The 23,271-nt window shown below is 38.0% G+C and overlaps 1 non-coding gene across 1 annotated transcript; it reads left to right on the forward strand.

Moving 5' to 3' along the window:
* The first annotated feature begins 21,133 nt into the window (after positions 1-21,133).
* LOC118657129 lies at positions 21,134-21,237 on the forward strand. The gene has a single exon (XR_004967868.1). It is a non-coding gene; the product is annotated as a U6 spliceosomal RNA (small nuclear RNA).
* Positions 21,238-23,271: the final 2,034 nt, after the last annotated feature.

A 23,271-nucleotide genomic window follows, 5' to 3' on the forward strand; every position in this document is an offset into this window, starting at 1 on the left:
CTCTCAACACAGAGCCTTTATCTCTGCCAGTCCCTCTGCAGGGAATGCTCCTCTATAGATGTACATAAAACTCATACCCTCATTCCCTTTAGGTCTTTACTACAAAATTTGGTTTTAAGTAAAATCTTCCCTAGTAATCCTACTTAACATTTGAACCACCTCCCTGATGCTGTTACATTTTCCAACCTTTGTTAATATCTTTAAGTTTTCATAATCTATTTATTGCCTATTTCTTCCACTACAATGTAAGTACTGTCAGGGAAGAGATTACTTTTCTATTATCCTCCTAGTAGATATATTACAATTACTTAATATTTCTTTAATGATTAAAAAGATGGATGAGTACTCTAATATATGCCATTTCCTGAGAAACTGAAACAGTTTTACCACAAAGAATATATATATATTTATATATATGGTTTATTTTACAATCTTTTATCCTTATATAGAGGGTTTAAGTTCTGCATGACTATTATACAAATAAATTTTAGTTACAACAGGTTAAATAATACTATTTACCCAACAACATAGTTCAAATTTCAGTTACCAGGCTATATTAACTGCAGCTGCATAAAGCACAAACTGCTATTACCTCCATCCACAAGTCACTATGTAAATAACAGATCTGCATCATGTTCAGTACCAAGCACATTGCTTCATTCAGAGTCTTCTGAAAATTGGTCACTACACACATATGATTCAATTCATGCAGAGATACTAAACATGTAGTTGTATTGACTCCTTGTCCCACTGATAAACCCATGTGAGATTTTACAAAAATGGGTCATTGAAAGAAAAAATTGGCCCACAAAGTTGAAAGTGTAGCCAAGAAATGAAAAGTGATAACAATACAAGTGAAATTTAAATCAATGGAAATGTAATTACAGAATGAGCTAACCATAGCAATGTTGACATGACTACTATTGGAGAGACTTGAGATACCACCAATGGAACTGAGAGTAACCAGACGTAGAGATATAAAGGAGGAAAGTGCTTCTGAAGAAAAGGATAGAAAAGTCCCAGAGGAAGTGACAATGGTAGGTAAACATTCACACCAAAGGAATACTTAGTGACATTTCATATCAGTGAAAGGGCAAAGGATAAAATGTCATCATTGATCAAATTTAGAAGGTAGTGTGACAATTTGCCAAGATATATGAAAGATGCTCTTCTGTGTATCATATATGATAAGAAAGTAAGCACTGTCTAAACTACTGTTGATAAGTTATCTACAAATAAAACATGTTTTAACATGTAGTACATTAAGTAAATATTACTTATATTTTTAAATTTTTCTTACACACTTATAATGGACAGTAAGAAAATTTTTAAAGTTGGAACAAAAATTTTTAAAGGTCACAGAACAGTTATGATTGACGTTTGCATGGTAATTGTTATGGTTCCACACTACCAGGCAGAGTGAGGGCTGAATTCAGTTAAGTATTATTTTATAATTTACAGAGATTTAGTATTTATTAATATACCATGTGACACAAATTGGTGGAAAGAAATTGGAAGAACATTTTAATACAAGGTAGGGCACAGTTATAGGGCTGAGAACAGTCTCCATTGATGCTTATCCTGAAATCAAATATTTCAGACAGCTTTATTTTTTTAATGTGTATTTTTCATCTGTAGAACTGTAACATTAGACCCCTGAATCTTTTTACTTGTGAAGCTTTAAACAAGTTCACAGACACACAAGTCAACCCAATTTCTAGTATTTTGATTAATGTACTGTTTCTTAAACTGATCATTTACCTCTATCATTTGCCTGCAAATGCAGGATCATGGGTGGTCTGTATACAGAAATTTTAAAAAATAGCATTTATACAATATTTTTACTACTCATAGTACTTTATAAACATTATGTACTTTGGTTCTGCAAAGTAGCTATAATTATTTCAATTTTAGAAATGAAGTAACTGAAATTGGAGATGTTCAGTGCCACCTCATCAGCTAAGTAGTGGAGAAGGCACTGAAATAGATTTTCTAGGTGTAATTCTCACATGCTTTCTTGTATGTAATGCTAACTGAACTATCACAAATAAGAAGCTTTTTGACAATCTAGGACATTGTATACACATTGCACTAAAGTAATTTCAAGGCTTTTAAAATGGATATTTATGTACTTTGTCAGGGATTCTTATTGTTTTTTAACATTTTACATGACTCCAGATATGCACTCAGTCTTTTTGCTTCTTGTAATGATTTCTTTTTTTATATATTTGTTTATTTTTTTTAACAGAGAAGAAGGGAGAGGGATAGAGAGTTAGAAACATCGATTCAGCTACCAAGGTAACCAAGGTACATGCCCTTGACCGAAATTGAACCTGGGACCCTTCAGTCTGCAGGCCGACGCTCTATCCACTGAGCCAAACCGGTTAGGGCTTGTAATGATTTCTTACCAGATTAACTCTATGACTGTATGTGGAGAAGAGGTTTATTATTAGGGCATCACTAAGCCCTTTACATAGTTTCTTCTCCATTTCCAAAGTCACTGGTGATTTCTATTGTTTGTTGTTGTTTTTAAAATAAAATTTAATTTTATACTTGATTTAGGTTTATAGAAAAGTTGTACAATAATAGAGAGGTTCTGTTAGCCTTATACCTAGTTTTCCTTATTATTAACATCTTGTATTAGTATGGTATATTTGTCACAGTTAACAGACTGATACTGATACATTATTATTAACTAAAGTCCATGCTTTATTCACATTATATTAGATTTTCTTTTTTTAACCTAATCTTCTTTTTTGTTTCAACATACCCATCAAGATACCACATTATACTTAGTTGTCATATCAAATTAGGTTCCTCTGGCTATGACAGTTCCTCAGACTTTCCTGGGTTTGAAGGCCATGGCTTACTTGAAGGGTATCAGGTAGTTTGTACAATATCCCAAAAGTGGGATTTATCTGACATTTTCTCAAGATTATATTGTAATAAGAAACTGAAAAATACAGGAGTCTTCTCAGACTTCTTTCACTTAGAAATCAGCATTTATGATTTATTTTTGCCTTTGCATAATTTGATAGCTGATACATTATTATGGCTGAATAATATTCCATTGTACAGGTGTGCCACAGTTTGTCTACCTGAAAGTACATCTTGTTGCTTTTAGTCTTTAGAGATAATGAATAAAGTCTATATAAACATTGGTATGCAAGTTTGTGGGTGAACGTAAATTTTTATATACGTTAGGAGTACAGTTGCTGGATCATATGTTTAGTTTGAGTATGTTTAGTTTATTGAATAATCTGCCAAGAAAGCTATGAACAAGAGTTCTACTTGCTCTACATCTTTTCCAGCAAATTGTAGTCTCAGTTTTTAATTTTATTTTTATCTATTCTAATAGATATGTAGTAATATCACATTGTTTTAATTTGAATTTTTCTAATAACTAATGATCAGCATTAGTTTTTTCTTATTTTACACTAGAGGCCCGATGCATGAATTTGTGCACAGGTGGGGTTACTCGGCCTGGCCAGTGATCTGGGCTGATGGGGGGGTCTGGTTGGCGGGGGGGAGGAACTGTGGGAGGTTGGCTGTGGGAGCACACTAACCACCAGGGGGCAGCTCCAGCATTGAGTTTCTGACCCCTGCCGGTCAATGCATGCCATAGCAACTGGTCATTCAGTCGCTTAGATATATATATATATATACGCACACACACACATATACATACTAGAGGCCCGGTGCACAAAAATTTGTACACTGGTGGGGAAGGGGGGCTGGGGGGTGTCCCTCAGCCCCACTTGTGCCCTCTAACAGTCTGGGGCCCCTCGGGAGATAACCACGTGCTGGCTAAGGCCTGCTCCCCGGGTGGCAGATGGAAGGCCCAATCCCTCGGTGCCTGCCCCACCTCCCTGGGTCACGCACACGGAGGGCCGATCTGGGGGTTGGGGCATCACCCCGGGTTGGGTCGCACATGGACGCCACAGGCAGGTCACACATGGGACGCCTGGGTGGGCCGGCCGACCGCTGCTGCCCCTCCCGGCTGCCCTGGGTCAGGTCGCACACAGAATGTCCTAGCAGGCATGCCAATCACTGCTGCCCCGCACGGCCGCCCCAGATCGCAAATAGCAGGCCCAGATGGTGGCGGGGCAGGTGGGATGGCGCTGTCCTGCCCTGCCTGTAGTATGCAAATTAGCCGCCATCTTTGTTGGCGGTTAATTTGCATATCACGCTAATTAGTCCATGGGAGGTGTAACGAAGGTACGATCAATTACCATGTTTGTCTATTATTAGATAGGACTAGAGGCCTGGTGCACAAAAATTTGTGCACTCGGGGAGTCCCTTAGCCCGGCCTGTGCCCTCTTGCAGTCTGGGACCCCTCAGGGGATGACCACATGCTGGCTTAGGCCTGCTCCCTGGGAGATCGGGCCTAAGCTGGCAGTCAGACATCCCTCTGGCAGCCCGGGAGCCCTCGGGGGATTTCTACTTGCCAGCGGGGAGTAGGCCTAAGCTGTAGTCGGATATCCTTAGCGCTGCTGAGGAGGCGGGAGAGGCTCCCACCACCACTGCTGTACTGGCAGCCATCAGCCTGGTTGTGGCTGAGCAAAGTTCCCCCTGTGGGAGCGCACTGACCACCAGGGGGCAGCTCCTGCATTTAGGATCTGCCCCCTGGTGGTCAGTGTGTGTCATAGTGACCATTCATTCCCACTCGTTCTGCTGTTAGGGTCAATTTGCATATTACCCTTTTATTATATAGGAGTGCCTGGCCAGCCTGGGTGAGGGGCTGATGGCTGTTTGCAGGCTGGCCACAGCCCCTTCAGAGTGAGGGTCTCCCCTGGGGTGCCTTGCCAGCCTGGGTGAGGGGCTGAGGGCTATTTTCAGGCTGGCCAAGACCCCCAGCAGGACCCACACCCCATGAGGGTGTGGCCAGCCTGGGTGAGTGGCTGATGGCTATTTTCAGGCTGGCCACAGCTTCTTCAGGGTGGGGATCCCTGCTGGGGTGCCTGGCCAGCCTGCGTGAGAGTCTGATAGCTGTTTGCAGGCTGGCCACAGCCCCTTCAGGATGGGGGGTCCTGCTGGGGTGCCTGGCCAGTCTGGGTGAGGGGCTGAGGGTTGTTTACAGGCTGGTTAAGCCTCCCAGTGGGGACCCTCAACCCATGAGGGTTTGGCCAGCCTGGGTGAGGGGCTGATGGCTGTTTGCAGGCTGGCCACAGCCCCCAGCCACCCAAGCTTCCAGTGGAGGCTGGCTGGAAGCAGGTATCTGGGATTTATTTGTCTTCTATAATTGAAACTTTGTTGCCATGAGCCGAGGCCTCAGCTGGCTCAAGGCTGGTGGGAAGCTTGGCTTTCTCCATTGCCCAGACAACCAAGCCTCCTGCTTGCTCCAGCTCCACGGCTGCCAGCTGCCATCTTGGTTGGGTTAATTTGCATATAGTTGCTCTGATTGGCTGATGGGCATGGCTTGGGGCATAGCGAAGGTATGGTCGATTAGCATATTTGTCTTTAATTAGTGTAGATAGATCTGTATATCTTCTTGGGTGAAGAATCTATATACATCCTTTCCACATTTTATATTGTTTTATTGTTGAGTTTTAAGATTTCTTTATTTTGCATATATATTTTCTAATCTGAAACATATTTTTATCTCCCCCCCCCCCCCCCCCAATGCTCTTAAATGTACCCACTTGGAAATAAGATTTAATTTTAGGAAGTGGAAGGGCAAAGATGAACAATTCATGTCCTTCCCTTTTGGTTCACATAATGATGTAAATATTCTTATTTTCTCTGTCATTCTGGTTATAATATTCTGTAATAATTGCCGGAAAAAGTGACTTATTTTTGTTGCTATTGTGTTAAGAATACTTGTATCTACTGGAATTTTATTTAGGAGGGTAATGTTCAATAACATATATGATTACATGTTTATAATCTTTGTATTATTTATAATGAAATTTGGATAGAACTAGCAAGCTATCTCTGGGAAACACTGAACTAGGAGCTACATTTTCTAATTAAAGTCTCTGATCTTTTATTAATCATCTATGATACTCAGATCAATTACTTTACCTTTCTTAATCTCAGTTTCCTCAGATTCAACTGCACTAGGTTATCTTAAAATGACAGTTCTGTTCCAAGGCATTCTATACATTTTCCAGAAATTAAAACTTGCTATGCTGCTGTCCATGTGTCTGATATGAAAGAGACTGATATAAAGGGAAGATATATAAAAGGTATACTTGGTATCTGGAAAGACATCTAAGAATATTAAATATTATATAACTCTTTCCCTAGATTTGACTTACTAAAATTAAATATAAATATAAATCCAGGTGTTTTTATTATATTTGAGATTACCAAGTAACATTATTTTAAGAATGTTTATCTTACATAGCTAGTTTTGGCTCCTATTTACCTTGCTTTTTAGAATGTGTGTAAAGCTAACTTTATTTATCTGCATAGTTATGGAGAGATATCTACTCCTAGTACCAATGAAACCATTTACTTCTTTGTTGTCCTTCTATCTTAGTAAAAAATATAAGTAATAAACATTTATTGAGGTTTTATTATGTTATTTCTAGAAACGTGTTTTCAGTTAATCCTCGCAATATCCTTTGAGTCTGATATTATCACAATTTTAAGACAAGGAAATAGAAATTTATAGAGCAAAGGTAAATTAATCAAAATTAATAAAACAGAAAGCATAAACAAAGCTAATATTTCCATTAATCTATGCATGATGATATTAATATGGAAGTTATAAGCATCAGTGCCAACTGGGGCAGGCAGATATGGAAGTGATGCTGCTTGGGTAGGAGAAAGACAACAAAACATCATGATAAACAGCAACTAATAAATGGCCTTTGGCCCTTGTTGCCCATTTACAAATAAAATGTTTTCAAATGTACCAGAAAGCCTTCTCTTTATCCTGTTCTCATCATTCTTATTATAAAAGAATAAAAATAAACCCAAAATCCAGATATGTATTTGAAATACTAAATATATTCAGTATTTTCAACTAATTGAAATTTTTTTTGACATGCTGGTGGACACAGTAAATCTGATGTGTTGTCTAGGTGCAGCTTCTGCACTAATAGTTTCTGAAGTGTGCTTTGAAGAGATAACAGGAAGAACTGCATGATTGCTTTGGGTCAACTAGCATATATATCCTAGACAGGTGCCTTTCCAGAGCACTAACCATACCATTCTGTAGCTATACCTCCATGGTATTCATATTTTGTCACTTACTTTACAGTATCTGTATTTCATTCCATCAGCGCTCATAAAATTCTTTACCAATATGTAATATAGAGTTCCCAATTCCCATAGCATATACTAGAAAGAAAAAAAAAATCATTGAAAATGTCACCTTTAGATGACTAAACTAAAAGATATTTAGAAATTGAATCATTTATTTTGAAAGCCTTTTCTCAACTTGCCATAGAAGATAAATAAATAAACAGGCAGTAGAGTGACAATCGCCTGATTGGTGTTTCTTGTCAACAATGTTATTAAGAAAAAAACCTCAGATACCGAACACATCATACTGACTATTTTATAGTTAGACATGATCTTGTCCAGAGATCTTGGCCCACTGGATCAATCTTGATATGTTAGTCCAAAGATACCTTTCAGATAAGGACACATAATACCTCATTTTATTGATAAGGGATTTGTAGTCAGAGAAGTAACACAAATTTCCAAAGCCACACAGAGAGTTTTTTGCATATACTGAGTGATTAGTGTTATTATAGAATAAGAATTCTAAATTTAACCATTTAAATATAATAAAAATTATTTTAAAATTGCCTCTTTTCAAAAATCAGATCATGGAGAATCTACAATGACATAATAATTTTAGAAGTTTCCAGGCTAATTCTCCATTTTAATTACAAAGAGAGGAAAATCAGAGTATTTGAAAAGGTAAGTGTAGCCCTAACCAGTTTGGCTCAGTGGATAGAGCGTCAGCCTGCTGACTCAAGGGTCCCAGGGTTCCAGTCAAGGGCATGTACCTTGGTTGCGGGCATATCCCCAGCGGGGAGTGTGCAGGAGGCAGCTAATCGATGTTTCTCTCTCATCGATGTTTCTAACTCTCTATCCCTCTACCTTCCTCTGTAAAAAACCAATAAAATATATTTAAAAAAAAAAAGGTAAGTGTACCCTGTGCTTGGGTCTGACCCTTGTTAAATTCCAGAAACTCTATTCAGGATTCCCTTGAATCACTGTGTGTGTGTGTGTGTGTGTGTGTTTTGGTGTCATATGGGTCACAATTAGGGTTTCCATTAGACAACATAATACTCTCTTTGGTTGAGAAGCTCATTTAGATGTCCCTATTTCTTTTTCTTATTATCTACCTGATTTTTTACTTCTTTTTTTAAATGGCTTCTGGAATTTTGCTAGGCTGTCCATTCTGAATTCAATTGAAAAAGTAATTCCTATTGAATGACTTATTTCTTTTTCATTTATCAATCTAACAGGTTTTTGATTTTTGAATTATTGTAGTATGAACTACTTTCCCATCTAATTTCATACCAAGGTGTGGAGAGATTGAAGACTCATTAAATTACATTTTTTCAAATAAATTTCTTTAGGTCATTTCTTTCCCTAATGATGCACTTTTTCTTGCAGTTAAACCATTCATATATCCAGCTACTACATATATCATCAGGAGATACATTTGTGAATACAACCTAGTGAATTTTAAATAATCTGAACTGGATGTATTATGAATTGGGAAATTAGCATACACATATTTATTTGTGACTGGGAAAAATATGGCAACTTTTACAAGTCATCTAATTCATTTAAATAATGTAAAACTATTCATCTTAAAGCATATTGACATATTTTTAATAGTTGGAAACCGGCTTGGGTTTTGATTATTAAAGGAATTCCTGAAATGATTAAAAGGAATTCCTGAAATGATAAATGCTGTGTAATAATTTATTGCACTAAATATTCTACACAATGGCAAGACACTTTGATTAGTAACCAAGGGTTTTTCTATTTGGAGAATATCCTAGGGTGAGAAAAAGAGCTACATCTATGGAACCTTTGCTAAGTAAATAAATCCCCACTTTCCAAAGTTACTTTAATGCCATCTGTCAGCAAATTATAATAGTACTAGAGGCCTGGTGCATGAAAATTCATGGAGGGGGGTCCCTCAGCCCGGCCTGCCCCCTCTCACAGACCTGGAGCCCTCAGGGGCAGGAGGCGACCGGCGATCAGGAAAAGGCAATGCCCCATCACACCTCTGCTGCTGCCATTGCTGGCAGTGTAAGCCTTGGCTGGCCCTGGTTACCTGAGACTCGGGTGGCCCTGGGAAGCTGGGCAACTGACATCTGAGGCTTTCCTGTGCCTCAGGCCACTGTGGGGCTGAAGGGACTGGGGGACTTCAGAGGCAAGTGTGCAGAGCAGCGCCTGCCACCCTGGTGAGGTTGAGGGGACTGGGCACCTACATCTTTGAGGGCATGGCAATCCATTAGCATATTCCCTCCTTATTGGCTGTGGGCAGTGCCATCTTTGTGATGCTGTGAGGGTCAATTAACATATTCCCTCTTTATTAGATAGGCTATTGGATTTGTAAGAATAAAATAATTTATTACTATCTGCTGGAAAACTATCATCTATTAGATCCAATGTGCAAAATCTGTTCCCAGGTGTATGCAATATACACATACATCTTTTGGTGGGGAATGGACTTTTTCCAGAGGACAGTAGCAATAAGGTCCGAGGCATAGAAAGATGCCTCTTGCAAGTGGCTTGTAGACATCAATAAGTGTCCAGTGTGGAAAACATAAATCAGTTTTCCCTGTGCTTGGGTCTGACCCTTGTTAAATTCCAGAAACAAGCAAGGGAGATTTTAAAAGGGAATCACAAAGAAGTTTACCATTAAAATTAAATTTTTACATTACTCTACTCTGATTATAATTTTCTCTAGGTACATTAGATCTTCTTTCTCTTTCACAGGAGGATTTAAGTCAACTCTCATGGTTTGCTCCATTCACAAGTCTTTTATCATGAGACTAGAGGCCTGGTGCATGAAATTCATGCAGGGGGTTTCCCCTCAGCCCAGCCTGCACCCTCTCACAATCTGGGACCACTGGCTCCTAACTGCTCACTTGCCTGATCACCCCTAACTGCCCCCTGCTGCTGACTTGGTCACCTCAACTGACCCCCCTGCCAGCCTAGTCACCCCCGTCTGCACCCCTCCCCCCGCCGGCCTGGTTGACCCCACCTGCCTTCCCTGCAGGCCTGGTCACCCCATGCAGCCTGTTTGGTTGTCATTCGGTTGTAATGGTCACTTAGGCTTTTATATATATAGATGGATTACTGTAAGAAAGTAAATGAGACCGTGTTCCTTACTTAATGATTTAAGTCAAGCCCTTGTATGTTTGTTACCAATCATTCAACTCCTTCAAGTTATTCATATCATGTTATTTTTAAGTATTACATTATTTACACATAGATAATAACGACAACTGTAGGCAATTAAAAACATAAAAATTGTTCATAAATTTTTTTCACTTTATTTCCATGGAGCCATTTCCTTGCTCCCTCTTCCCATTTGGACATTTAAACCTCTATTATTCAGATAATTGTAAATTTAAGAAACTTCATGTTTTTCACATAACTTTTGTAGACAGGGATGCAGATGTGGTTGGGGGAAATTGTAGAGAATGTACAGTGGTCAAACTGCCTAAGATATGCAGTCCTTTCTTTCCGGGGCCTGCCCAAATACATTTTTTAAACTTGTAATTTAAAAATGAAGAAATTCACATGCCTTCATTTGCCTTGGCCTTTCTCATCAGAGTATTTTGCTACTGAAATTACTTGGCAACCACTAAATGCACTTATGAGAAGCTACCATGGCAATCCTCAGAACTCCACAACGTCTTACTTATAAAATTCATTAGGGCTGCATTATCATATTGAGTTCATCTTGTTTCAAACATTGTCATTATTTCCTTATTGCCTACATAGTATGAAAACCCAAGTATTTTGCCATCCAAAGAACCCAATAGTTTTTCCATACGCAACTCATTAATTGGAAACATATTTTGATATTTCTAGCCCTTACAAATTGGAGAAGCTTAGGATTGTTTGCTCTCTCTTTAGCATTAGTTGTCTTGCAGACTGCAAAGCTGTCAGAAATTCTAGTGACTCTGCAGACCATTATGTACTCCATGGTGACTCTCACCTCACAGGGCTCACACACTGCAGATGCCCTAGGAGCTGCCATAGAGACCACAGCTTTTGAAATCAGGATGAGGCTCTGTCGGGATTCTTTGTGTCATTTGCAGTGTTCTTATCCTGTTGATTATTGCCTTATACAGTGCAATTTAAGTTGTTTCTAAGATGCTAGTCATTTACAGTTTCATTTTGAAACTTCCAGAATTCAGCACATAGGCCTTGCTTGCCACATACTTTATTTTTTAAACAGAATGACCTACCTTTTTCAATTTCTCTAAAACCTGGTTTCTTCTATTTCTTTTCTACTGATCTTAAATTTGTTCTTATTATGGCATTTAGTCATATATTATTAAACTTTATCAGAGCAAGATAAAGTTTAATAATATAATTCTTATATTTTTCTTCTTCCCATCATAGTTCAAGGCACAGGTGACAACTCAGTGCAAACGGAATTTCTCTATTTCTTTCTTTCCTTCTAACACAATTTATACATGATTTCATTAAGGGCATAGATTTAAAAAATTACTCTGCTGCAATGATCACATAAGATCAATGAATCTTAGCAAGAAAGACCACTGGAATCACTTAAAGAGGAAAGACAGGAATGAAAGAGTGGGGAGGAAGATGCATATGTAGTCACTCTGATATGCTTTACCAAATGCTCAAAGAACTATTATTTATTTACATGATTCTCAAAGTGTGGTCCTAGATTCACAGTATCAGCATCACCTGAGAGTTTGTTTGAAATGAGAATTTCTGAGTCCCATTCGAGACCTACTGAATTAGAAACACTGGGCTAGGGACCAACATTCCAGTTTCTAACAAGCTCCTTGGTGATTCCCAGGCATGCTGATGTTTGGAAAATCACTGAAGTCCAGATTCCTACATTTATCCACTGAAAACAGAGGACAGAGAAATTATGTGGTGATTCAAGTTCATACAGTAAGTTAACCTACATGTGCTTGTTTACATTGCAGGCTCTCTTTTACCATACCAATGGAGAACTAGTTCCAAGTTTACTTGTGATTTTACATGGCAATTATTGCTCTTACCTGAATTCAACATATCCAATATACTTCATTTCATTTGCAGCAGTCATGAGCATGTATAATGAACATGTACACAATACTTAGGAATTTGAATTGGTTGAATGATTTCGGAATATTCAGCTCTCAATCTTCTATTATGCTTCATTTGACAATTTGATTTTTAAAACCTAAAATCTTCTTACATTTATAGTTAATGTAAAATTAAACCAAAGCTACTCAAATTATATTTTCTTTTATTAAAAATCTTTATTCCTTTTTGATAGCACACTATATTGTCACAAATCCCATCCCTCTACTCTCACATGACAGCACTATAAACAATTATGCTCCCTTTGTGCACATCTCTCTATGATATGGACTTTTCTATTTTTGTTTATACAGGTCTACCTACTGGTTATGTTTATATTTACTTGAACTACTTAGTAGGAGAGTGCCTACATGAATATTTAGAAATAAACATGAGAAAAATAAGGCCCCCAATGAGTCTTTCCTCAGAAATAACACTTTATTGAGGCTGAAAATTGCACTATAATCTACCTGCTGTGGATAACTATATGAGCATCTTTCCCTCCTTCTGTTTTTTATGCCCGTAAGGAGAAAAGAAAAGTATTTGGTTTATGTATAAGGTTTCCAACAGAAGAGGTATGCTGAAAATGGCTAAAATCTCTCTGAAGATACTTTACAATCAGGAAGTGGGATATTTTCTTGTAGCTTATCTTAAAAACTCCTTGGGAACGTTTCATAAGTGTCACCATTACCATCTAGGTATAGGTCTTGAAGCATTCTGTGTAATGGTTAAGAGTATAGTTTGAGAAATGTGCTAGGCAGAATAATGCCCCACTCCCCAAAATGTCCAGTTCTTAATCTCAGGAGCCTATGAATATGTTGTTACCTGGCAAAAGGGAATCAAGTTTGCAAATGGTATTAAGGCTACTAAGTACTTTGCACTAAAGTAGGGCAATTACCCTGGACTGTCCTCCTGGTGAGCCCAATGCAATCACAAGGGTTCTTAAAAGTGAAAGAGAAAGGCAGAACAGTAGAGTGAGAGGGAGATTGACTACTTAGGGAAAGTCAGAAATGCAATGTTGCTGGCTTTGAAGATAGAGGAAAGGGGCCATGAGCCAAGAAATGTAGGCTGCCTCCCTAAGCTGAAAAGGCAAGGTAAACTGGCGCTCTCCTAAAGTATCCAGTGATTTTACACAGTGGGACTCATGTAGGACTTCTAAATTACAGAACTGTAACATACATTTGTGTTTTTTAATCCACTAAATTTGTGGTAATTTGTTATGATGGCAATGGAAAATTAATACAAGAAATCATATAGATCTGGGTTTGATTTTCAGCTTTACCTCTTACTAGGTGTGTCCTTGAGTGACTTTCTTAAAATCTGAGTTTTAGTTCATTTATCAACAAAATGGTTATAGACTAAGTGCCTATTAATAACATTGCTTTAGGAATTTGGGAAAATGTTTGTCATTGGCTCTAGAATATATACATATCAGTTATGTATAAAAGTAGTCTTTTCTTCAATATTTAATAAAGAGACAAATACTTCCAGGGTAAAAAAATTGGGTCCTCTTATTGAATCATGAATATACATCAAGAGAAGCCTTTTAACAAACTTATCTGAAAAATGGTTGTATCAATGGATCACGGAAAATTGTTTAGCATGAAGATATACCATTAAATTAATTTTATTGAAAACCAACATCTTTATGAGTGAGAAGGGGACTTTACAATTGATGTGGTCCAGTTAATTGAGCTCATCTTAGTTTGAGTAATTCTAGTTGCAATCACAAACAAAACATCATTTTTCATTAACTTATGATTTAAACAAACTCTTCAGGTAATAGACCACTGCAGATGTTTTGAGGTTCATCAGTGGCTTTATTCCAGTTGATGAAACCAGGACACAGAATCTTTGCCTTTGGATCTCTGACAAAGCTTTGGATTCCCTTGAATCCAGCTGGCCTTCGGGGGAAAGAGGAGTCTAAACTATTTTTTCCCTGGGAGTTACACATCTCATTTGGAATCACAGTTTCTTTAGAGAATTATTCAAAAAGACTCATCCAGATATATGAGGGTCTTCCACATATGGTCCCAAGCTGGTGAGTACTGCCTCGTGACAACTCTCAACTATGAAAAGAGAAGCATACCATTTGGTGAGCAGTTAAGCCATGCAGACCTCCTTACTGTGGAGAAGCAGTGACCTAAAAGTGGGCCCAGAACAAATCTACCGAGGAACTAGATCTGTGTTTATTGGTTAGATTTTCTCATCATCTAAAACAATGGTTCTCAACCTTCCTAATGCCACGACCCTTTAATACAGTTCCTCCTGTTATGGTGACCCCCAACCATAAAATTGTTTTTGTTGCTACTTCATAACTGTAATTTTGCTACTATTATGAATTGTAATGTAAATATCTGATATGCAGGATGTATTTTCACTGTTACAAATTGAACATAATTAAAGCATAGTGATTAATCACAAAACAATATGTAATTAAATATGTGTTTTCTGATGGTCTCAGGCGACCCCTGTGAAAGGGTCGTTCGACCCCCAAAGGGGTCATGACCCACAGGTTGAGAACCACTGATCTAAAAGAATAGGCAATATATTTTTCTATTACTAAATATCTTATTGTGTCATAGTCTTTAGCTGTTAAAATTGATCAAATAATGAATAATCAACATACATAGTAAGCTTTCTCATTTTTGCCACTTTATAAGTATGCAATGTATGTTAACAGAATTTAAATATCCACTTGGAGCCACTAAAATAGAGATTATTCCTCTAACTTTTACTTGGGAGAGATATTTAGAGCCAATAAGAGTTTTTTTTTCAACCACTATCAAATAAGTAACTAAGAGACACATTTCTGTTCAATATTAATATCAGGGCATATGGGATTTACCTAAAGCATAATTATTGCTGGTAAATAGAAGATGCAAGATTTAAGTTTTTCAGAAAGATTTCCATTGCTTATAAATGTAATGCAATCTGTTGTTTACTTGTCATTAAACATATGTTGTTTTGGTTAATTCACAGTGACAATGAAGACCCAATCTAAAATACCCTTAATTTATTTGCCAAATTTTAAATATACTGTCCTCTCTTAGTATGACATATATTTGTATATGCTCCTTTTAGAATATGAATAAATGCATCAAGCAACTTCATGTACTGTATATTTCCCTATTTATTTCAAGAAGTTTTTTTGCTTGAGGCAAGAAGTGACATATTAAATCGGAAAATAATATCCATTGAAGGAGGTTTATCATGTTATTTTTCATAGAGATTTTTAATTTTCATGGGGCTCTTCAAAGATGCAGGCATGTGGTTTTTTTTTATTAAATTTACAAAAGTAATTTAACTGTAATAAAGTATGATCACTATACCTCCCAACTCTGTTACCCTTGTAATGCTCTCCTTCCTAACCTCAGATATATAAATAAGTTTGCTTTCATTCTCTTTTAGAATTTAAGATCTTAAAAAATGGAAGATTCTTAAAAATGACTGCATCATTTCAGGAAAGACTGAAGTCTTTATGGATTAAGTCAGAGGAAATTCCCAGGGACTACAATTTTGCCTCCAGCTTTCAATGGGGACACTTGTTATTATATGTTTTAGATAAACTACAGGTTTTTAGTCTCTGCAGATCTCTATTGCACTGTACTTGCTGCTTTAATAATGTACACATTTCCTGTTAAACTTTTAGATATCTTTCTACATGAATACACAGATAGAGATTTTTCTGTTTAGTAGAGGCTTTTAAGTATTGTCGGTTGTACAAACAGTGATATAAATTATTCAGCTTGACTGGGATTCTCATTTTATAGAATGTTTTCCATACTTTCTTCCCAGAACTTAGAGTCTATGAAAGAAGAAATTATATTGAGAAAAGATTAAGTAGCCTTTTAAAATTTCTCAAGTCCATTCTACTTTTATAAATATACTAGAGGCCCAGTGCATGAAGTTCATGTACTTGAGGGAGGTCCTCAGCCCAGCCTGCACCCTTTCACATTCTGGGAGCCCTTAAGGGATGTCCAACTCACGGCTTAGGCCCGCTCCCCGCTGCTAAGCCATCAGTCAGACATCCTTAGCACTGGTGCGGAAGCAGGAGAGGCTCCCGCCACCGTCACTGGACTCGCCAGCCATGAGCCCAGCTTCTGGCTGAGCAGCAATCCCCCTGTGGGGGCACACTGATCACCAGGGGGCAGCTCCTGTGTTGAGCATCTACCCCTGGTGGTCAGTGTGCATCATAGTGACTGGTTGTTCTGTCGGGATGAAACCAGCTCTCCAAGGGGTCCCAGATTGTGAAAGGGTGCAGGTTAGGCTGAGGGACTTCATTGGTGCACGTTCAGGGCGAGGGAGAGACCACAGGAGGACTCCACGGCATGTCCAGCCTATCTCACTCAATCCCAATTGGCCGGACCCTTGCAGCAAGCTAACCTATTGTGAGTGTCTGCCCCTTGGTGGTCAGTGCACATCATAGCAAGTGGTTGAGCAGCCTTAGCATATCATTAGCATATATGCTTTGATTGGTTGAATGGCTGACCAGATGACCGGACACATAGCATATTAGGCTTTTATTATATAGGATGGTGAGTTTTTATGCATTTTGTTTCTGAGCATTAGATGAGCTTAATGCTGTGCCTTTGGGCGTGAGTAGAGGTGGGTTAGAGGAGATATTTTATTTTCCATGAGAGAAAATTATCTTCATATATCCAAATTCATCCAAAGGAAATGATTGCTGGGAGATTTTCTGGCAACCAGTGACTCGCTAGATTCTTCTCTTCTTTATATATATACTAGAGGCCTGATACACAAAATTCGTGCAAGAGTAGGCCTTTGCAGCTGCAGTGGCTGCCTGGATCCCTTTCTCACAGCCGCGGCAGCTGCCTTGTGTCCGCTGCAGCCCCGGTGTCATCCAGAAGGTCGTCCAGAAGGACATGCAGTCTAATTAGCATATTACACTTTCATTATTATAGACTAGAGGCCCGGGGCACAAAATTCGTTCATGGGTAGGGTCCCTAGGCCTGGCCAGTGATCAAGGCTGATCTGTAGGGCGACTGGTGGGGAGATCTGAGGTCTCCCCTCTGGCACCTGTCTTGGCCGGCCTGTCGCTGCCCACTCGCTGGCCCTGTTCCCCTGCCACTGCAAGTTGCCTCCCTCTGTGGGATGACCAGCAGGGCAATCCTCCCCCGACCCTGCTGGCACCCTCTTTGGCTGGCCTGGGGTCTGCGGGCTGGGGGCAGCTCCTGTGTTGAACATCTGCCCCCTGGTGGTCAGTGCACATCATAGTGACCAGTTGTTCCACCAACTCGTTGATTTGCATATTAGGCTTTTATTATATAGGATAATTTTCTGGATTCTATTCTGGTCAATTTTTCAAAATATCTAGCCTTACACCATATTGCACTTTCTTTTTAGTTTTTTTTTTTTTTAATTTTCAATTTTAGCTCATATATAATACTGTATTAGTTTCCAGTGTACAGCATAGTGATTAGACATTTATATATCTTATAAAGTGATCACACCAATAAGTTTAGTACCCACTTATACCATATGTATTTATTACAATAATTGATTATATTCCCTATGCTGTACTTTATATACCTGTGACTATTTTTATAACCTGTTATTTGTACTGCTTAATCCTTTCAACTATTTTATCTCTTTCCTCTGGCAACTATCAGTTTTTCCTCTATACCTATGTATTTCATTCTGTTTTGTTCATTTATTTTTTAGATTCCCCAATATAAGTACAATCATATGATATTTTCCTTTCTCTTTCTTACTTATTTCACTGAGCATAATATTCTCTTAGTCCATCCCTGTTGTCCCAAATGGCAAAATTTCATTCTTTTTTTATGGCCAAGTATAACTCCATTATATATATATATATATATATATATATATATATATATATATATACCACTTCTTCTGTATCCATTCATCTATCAATAGACACTTTGGTTGCTTCCATATTTTGGCTTTTGTAAGTAATGCCGCAATAAATTTAGGGGTGCATATATCTTTTTAAATTAATGTTTTAGAATTCTTTGGATAAATACCCAAAAATGGAATTGCTAGGTGATATGGTAGTTTGATTTTTCATTTTCAGAGGAACCTCCATACTCTTTTTAATAGTGAGTGCACCGATTTACAATTCCACCTATAGTATATGAGGATTCACTTTCTCCACATTCCTGTCAACACTTGTTTGTTGACTTATTGATTGTAGACATTCTGACAGGTGTGAGGTGATATCTTAGTGTGGTTTTCATTTGCATTTCCCTGATGACTAGTGATGCTGGGCACTTTTTCATATGTCAGTTGTCCATCTGTATGTCCTCTTTGGATAAATATCTATTCAGATCCTCAGCCCATTTTTTAATAACATTGACATATTTGTTTGTTTGAGGTTAAAGTTGTATGACTTCCTTATACATTTTGGATATTAACCCTATATCAGATGTTTAATTTGCAAATATCTTTTTCCATTCAGTAGACTGTCTTTTCATTTTGTTGATGCTTTTCTGTGCAAAAAAAATTCAGTTTGATGTAATCCCATTTGTTTTTCTTTTGTCGTTCTTGCCCAAAGAGACATATCCAGAAAGATATTATTAAGAACTATGTCAAAAAGTTTACTACCTGTTTTCTTCTAAAATTTTAATAATAAAATTTTGATTTTACATTTAAGTCTTTAACCAATTTGGGTTTATTCTTATATAGGGTATAAGAAAGTGATCCAGTTTTGATCTTTTTCATATGGCTGGCCATTTTTCCCAATACCATTTAATAAAGAGACTGTCCTTACTACATCATTGTATATTCTTACCTCCTTTATCATACACATTGATTTATTTCTGGGCTCTCTATTCTGCTCCATTGATTTATGTGTATGTTTTATGCCAGTATTATGCTGTTTTGATTATTATAGCCTTAAAGTATAGTTTGACATTAGGTAGCATAATACTTCCAACTTTGTTCTTCTTTCTCAAGGTTGCTTTGGGTATTTGTGGTCTTTTGTGGTTCCATATACATTTTAGAATTGTTTGTTCTAGTTCTGTGGAAAAAAAAATGCCATTGGTATTTTGATAGCAATTGCACTGAATCTGTAGATTGCTTTGGGTAGTATGAACATTTTAATGATATTAATTCTTCTTCTCCATAAGCACAGTATATCCTTCCATTTACAATGGGGCCTTGATTTACGAGTTTAATTCATTCCATGACAAAGCTCGTAACTCAAATTACTCTTATGTCATATCTTAAAGTGAACGAGTGAGACACGTGATGCTGGGCTGATGTTGTGGCGTTCACTGTGACGTTCCCTGCGCCAACTAGCGGTGGGGTAACTGAAGCTGGCTTGTAACCTGAATTTTAGCTCACAATTCAAAGCAAAAAATCGGCCGAGAGACGGCTCATATCTTGAAAAACTCATTAGTCGGGACACTCGTAAGTCAAGGCCCCACTGTATTTGTAACTTTTTAAATTTATTTCTCCAAAGTCTTTTTCCACTTTGGTTAAATTTATTTGTAGGTATTTTATTCTTTTTGATGCAATTGTAAATGGAATTGTTTTCTTAAAATTTTTTTCTGATACTTTGTTATGATGTATAAAAATGTAACTGACTTCTGAATATTAACTTTGAATCCTGCTACTTGATGAACTTCATTTATTCTAATAGGTTTGTGTGTGTGTGTGGAGATTTTAGGGTTTTCTATATATAATCCTATATAATAAAACCCTAATATACAAATTGACCAAATGGTGGAACAACTGGTCGCTATGATGTGCACTGACCACCAGGGGGCAGATGCTCAACACAGAAGCTGTCCCCTGGTGGTCTGTGTGCTCCCACGGGAGGAACGCTGCTCAGTCAGAAGCCGGGCTCACAGGAGGTAAGGAGCGAGGGGTCCCGGACTGCAAGAGCCCCAAACTATGAGAGTGATGTCTGACTGCCAGCTTAGGCACAATCCCTGGGGGGATAGGGCCTATGCCAGCAGGCAGACATCCCCCAAGGGGTACCAGACTGCGAGAGGGTGCAGGCCAGGCTGAGGAACCACCCCCCCCCCCAGCTGAGTGCATGAATTTCATGCACCAAGCCTCAAGTATCATATAATCTGCAAATAATGAGAGTTTTATTTTCTTCCTTTCTCATTCAGATGTCTTTTGTTTCTTTTTCTTGTCTGATTGCTGTGGTTAGGACTTCTAATACTATGATGAATAAAAGTTGTGAAAGTGCACATTCTTATCTTGTTCCTGATCTTGAAGGAAAAGCTTTACATTGTTGAATATGATATTAGCTGTGGGATTGTCAATATTGCCTTTATTATGTTGAGGTATGTTCCCTCTATCCCCACTTTGCTGTGTGTTTTTATCATACATAGATGTTGGATTCTGTTAAATTTTTCTGCATGTATTGATAAGATCATATGACTTTTATTCTTAATTTTTTAATTTTTTTTTTTATATTTTATTGATTTTTTTACAGAGAGGAAGGGAGAGAAATAGAGAGTTAGAAACATTGATGGGAGAGAAACATCGATCAGCCGCCTCCTGCACATCTCCCACTGGGGATGTGCCCGCAACCCAGGTACATGCCCTTGACCGGAATCGAACCTGGGACCCCTCAGTCCGCAGGCCGATGCTCTATCCACTGAGCCAAACCGGTTTCGGCTTATCCTTAATTTTATTTATGTTAACTGACTTGTGGATATTGAACTAACTTTGCACCTGAGGAAAAATCTCACTTGATCATGGTGTATAATATTTTTGATGAAACACCACACCTTCTTGATTGTGCAAATTTACATAAATATTTTCATAAGTTATTTTATATCCTCCCACATTATTGTGACCCTTCTGATTCCTAGCATGTGTGTCAGTTATAAAGTCCTTTCCTTTCAATTAAAACTCAGCCTTTGTGCTCACTTCAGCAGCACATATACTAAAATTGGAACGATACAGAGATTAGCATGGCCCCTGCGCAAGGATGACACGCAAATTCGTGAAGCGATCCATATTAAAAAAAAAAATACCTCAGCCTTTTTCTTTCCTGTTGTGATGCTGAAAATTGGATTCTGTAAACTACATTTCTTTTCTGCCTGCCAATATCCCTGTTAAACTCTGCTAGTAGAGTGCATCAGAAGGAAAATGCAAGGTGAGAGAGGATATGCATTATTATATTTTTTGTGGAAAAGCTCCTGAAAGCTGGCAGTTCCTAAAAACAACAGTGGAATATTCATAGTGGCAGAATCCAGGCTCACAACTTTTATGTTCCAGCTCCATTTTCACTATGAGGACCTCACATTCAGTCTTTCCCTGCATGCCTTTATGTAGCCACTCCTCAAAAATAGATGTGTCCTCGTCTGTGGCTCAGTCTAGCTTCAGCATGGTCCAGAAAAGAAAAAGACCTGCTTAGACTTTAAAAGTGGAATTAGAACAATTTGGACAAGGAACATAAGGGTCACAGGTATTCAGAATATGTTCTAGAAGGGGATCGCTGGCACAGGTCCAGCAGCTAATTTTATGACATGGATCCCTCACCCTGGGAAGGATTCTGCTGAAAGAGGAATGTCTTGTCCCCTAGAGAACAGGGTATGAAAACTCTTGCCTGCCTCTGACGATGATTGGGCTTGTAATTCACATTAATATATGCAAAGTGTGTTAGTATGGATTACATATTTTGTGCCTGACTCTATATAATATGCTGAGTATTCAACAACCAATAAGAAATGGCCCTATTTTTTGCATAAATATTCAGGAAGAGGCAATTACTTCTCACATTGTTTTGTTTGAATTTCTTATAGTAAGTATATGCAACCTGTATAAAAATTAGACTGAGTAAAGAAATTTACAATGTCTAAAACTGATTATGGAATAATAAAGCATATCCCCACCAAACTGTATGGTTTATCATGAAAAGTAGAAATATCACAAAAGAATTGGGCAAGTGATATGAGCAATTTAGAAAAAAAGAAAATCAGAGGGCTAACAAACATTAAGGGAAAATCTCAAACTCTTCCACATTCAGATCAATGCTTGTGAACTATAATTAGCTCATACTATTACTAGATATACAAATTTTAGAAGTCTAAAGAATCCATACTAGGTTATAAAAATATATCTGAATCATAAACTTTGGGGAACACTATGAAAGTTATCATAAAGTCATCAAATATGATTTTAGACAAGTAGTTCCCAGTGCTGCATGAAACATAAAAGAAGGCAACATATGAGATATATCCTGCAGGTTCTGCAGACCTATTGAAGATAAATTTGGCAACAGTCTATGAGGATGGAGAAGAACTAATGGGCTAGGGAAAAAATGTGTGACTTTAATTTAAGCTGTATCTTGAAGTAAGTTAAGGAAAGGATAAAAGATCAGGTATGGAAGAACAACCAGAAGCCAAGAAAGTAGGAGCACGTGAGTCCAGAGAGAGACTATAATGATTCAAATTAAATAGTGGGTAAATGCTACAAAAATCTATAACAATAAAAGTGTAATATGCTAATTAGACCAGACGTCCTTCTGGACAAAGCCAGGGCTGCAAAGGAAGCAAGGGAAGCCCAGGTCCCGGGTGCCAGAGGGAAGCTGGTGCCGGCAGCTGGGGGAAGGAAGGCCTACTACTCTTGCACGAATTTCATGCATTGGGCCTCTAGTATTAATATATTTGAGAATTCCATGTAAGATTTTTAGGGTTCCATACCTTATAAGGGAATGGAGGATTAACTCCAGTCATAAAGTATTGTATCTACATAGGGGAATTGTGGATGTTCATTGGCTAATTACAGTCATTTGCCCCAAATTTTAGATCTTTTCATTCTTTTATCAGACCCTTGTTTTCTGCATTGTTCATGCCTGAAGCTTCATTGGTAGTTGGAGTTTGTCTTACCAACCAGGCAGTTGACAATACCCAAGGAGGAACACAAAGAGATCTGTATCAGAGGTTACACTTGAAACTCCAGGAAAAAAACCCACACAAAACATGCCTCCATATGGAAATCCTGAGCAGCAGGGTTTGTTTGTCTTTCTTTGCTTATTCTTCCTCATATTCTTTT

Source organism: Myotis myotis, unplaced genomic scaffold (genome assembly GCF_014108235.1).
Source record: "Myotis myotis isolate mMyoMyo1 unplaced genomic scaffold, mMyoMyo1.p scaffold_m19_p_5, whole genome shotgun sequence".
Taxonomy (NCBI): domain Eukaryota; kingdom Metazoa; phylum Chordata; class Mammalia; order Chiroptera; family Vespertilionidae; genus Myotis; species Myotis myotis.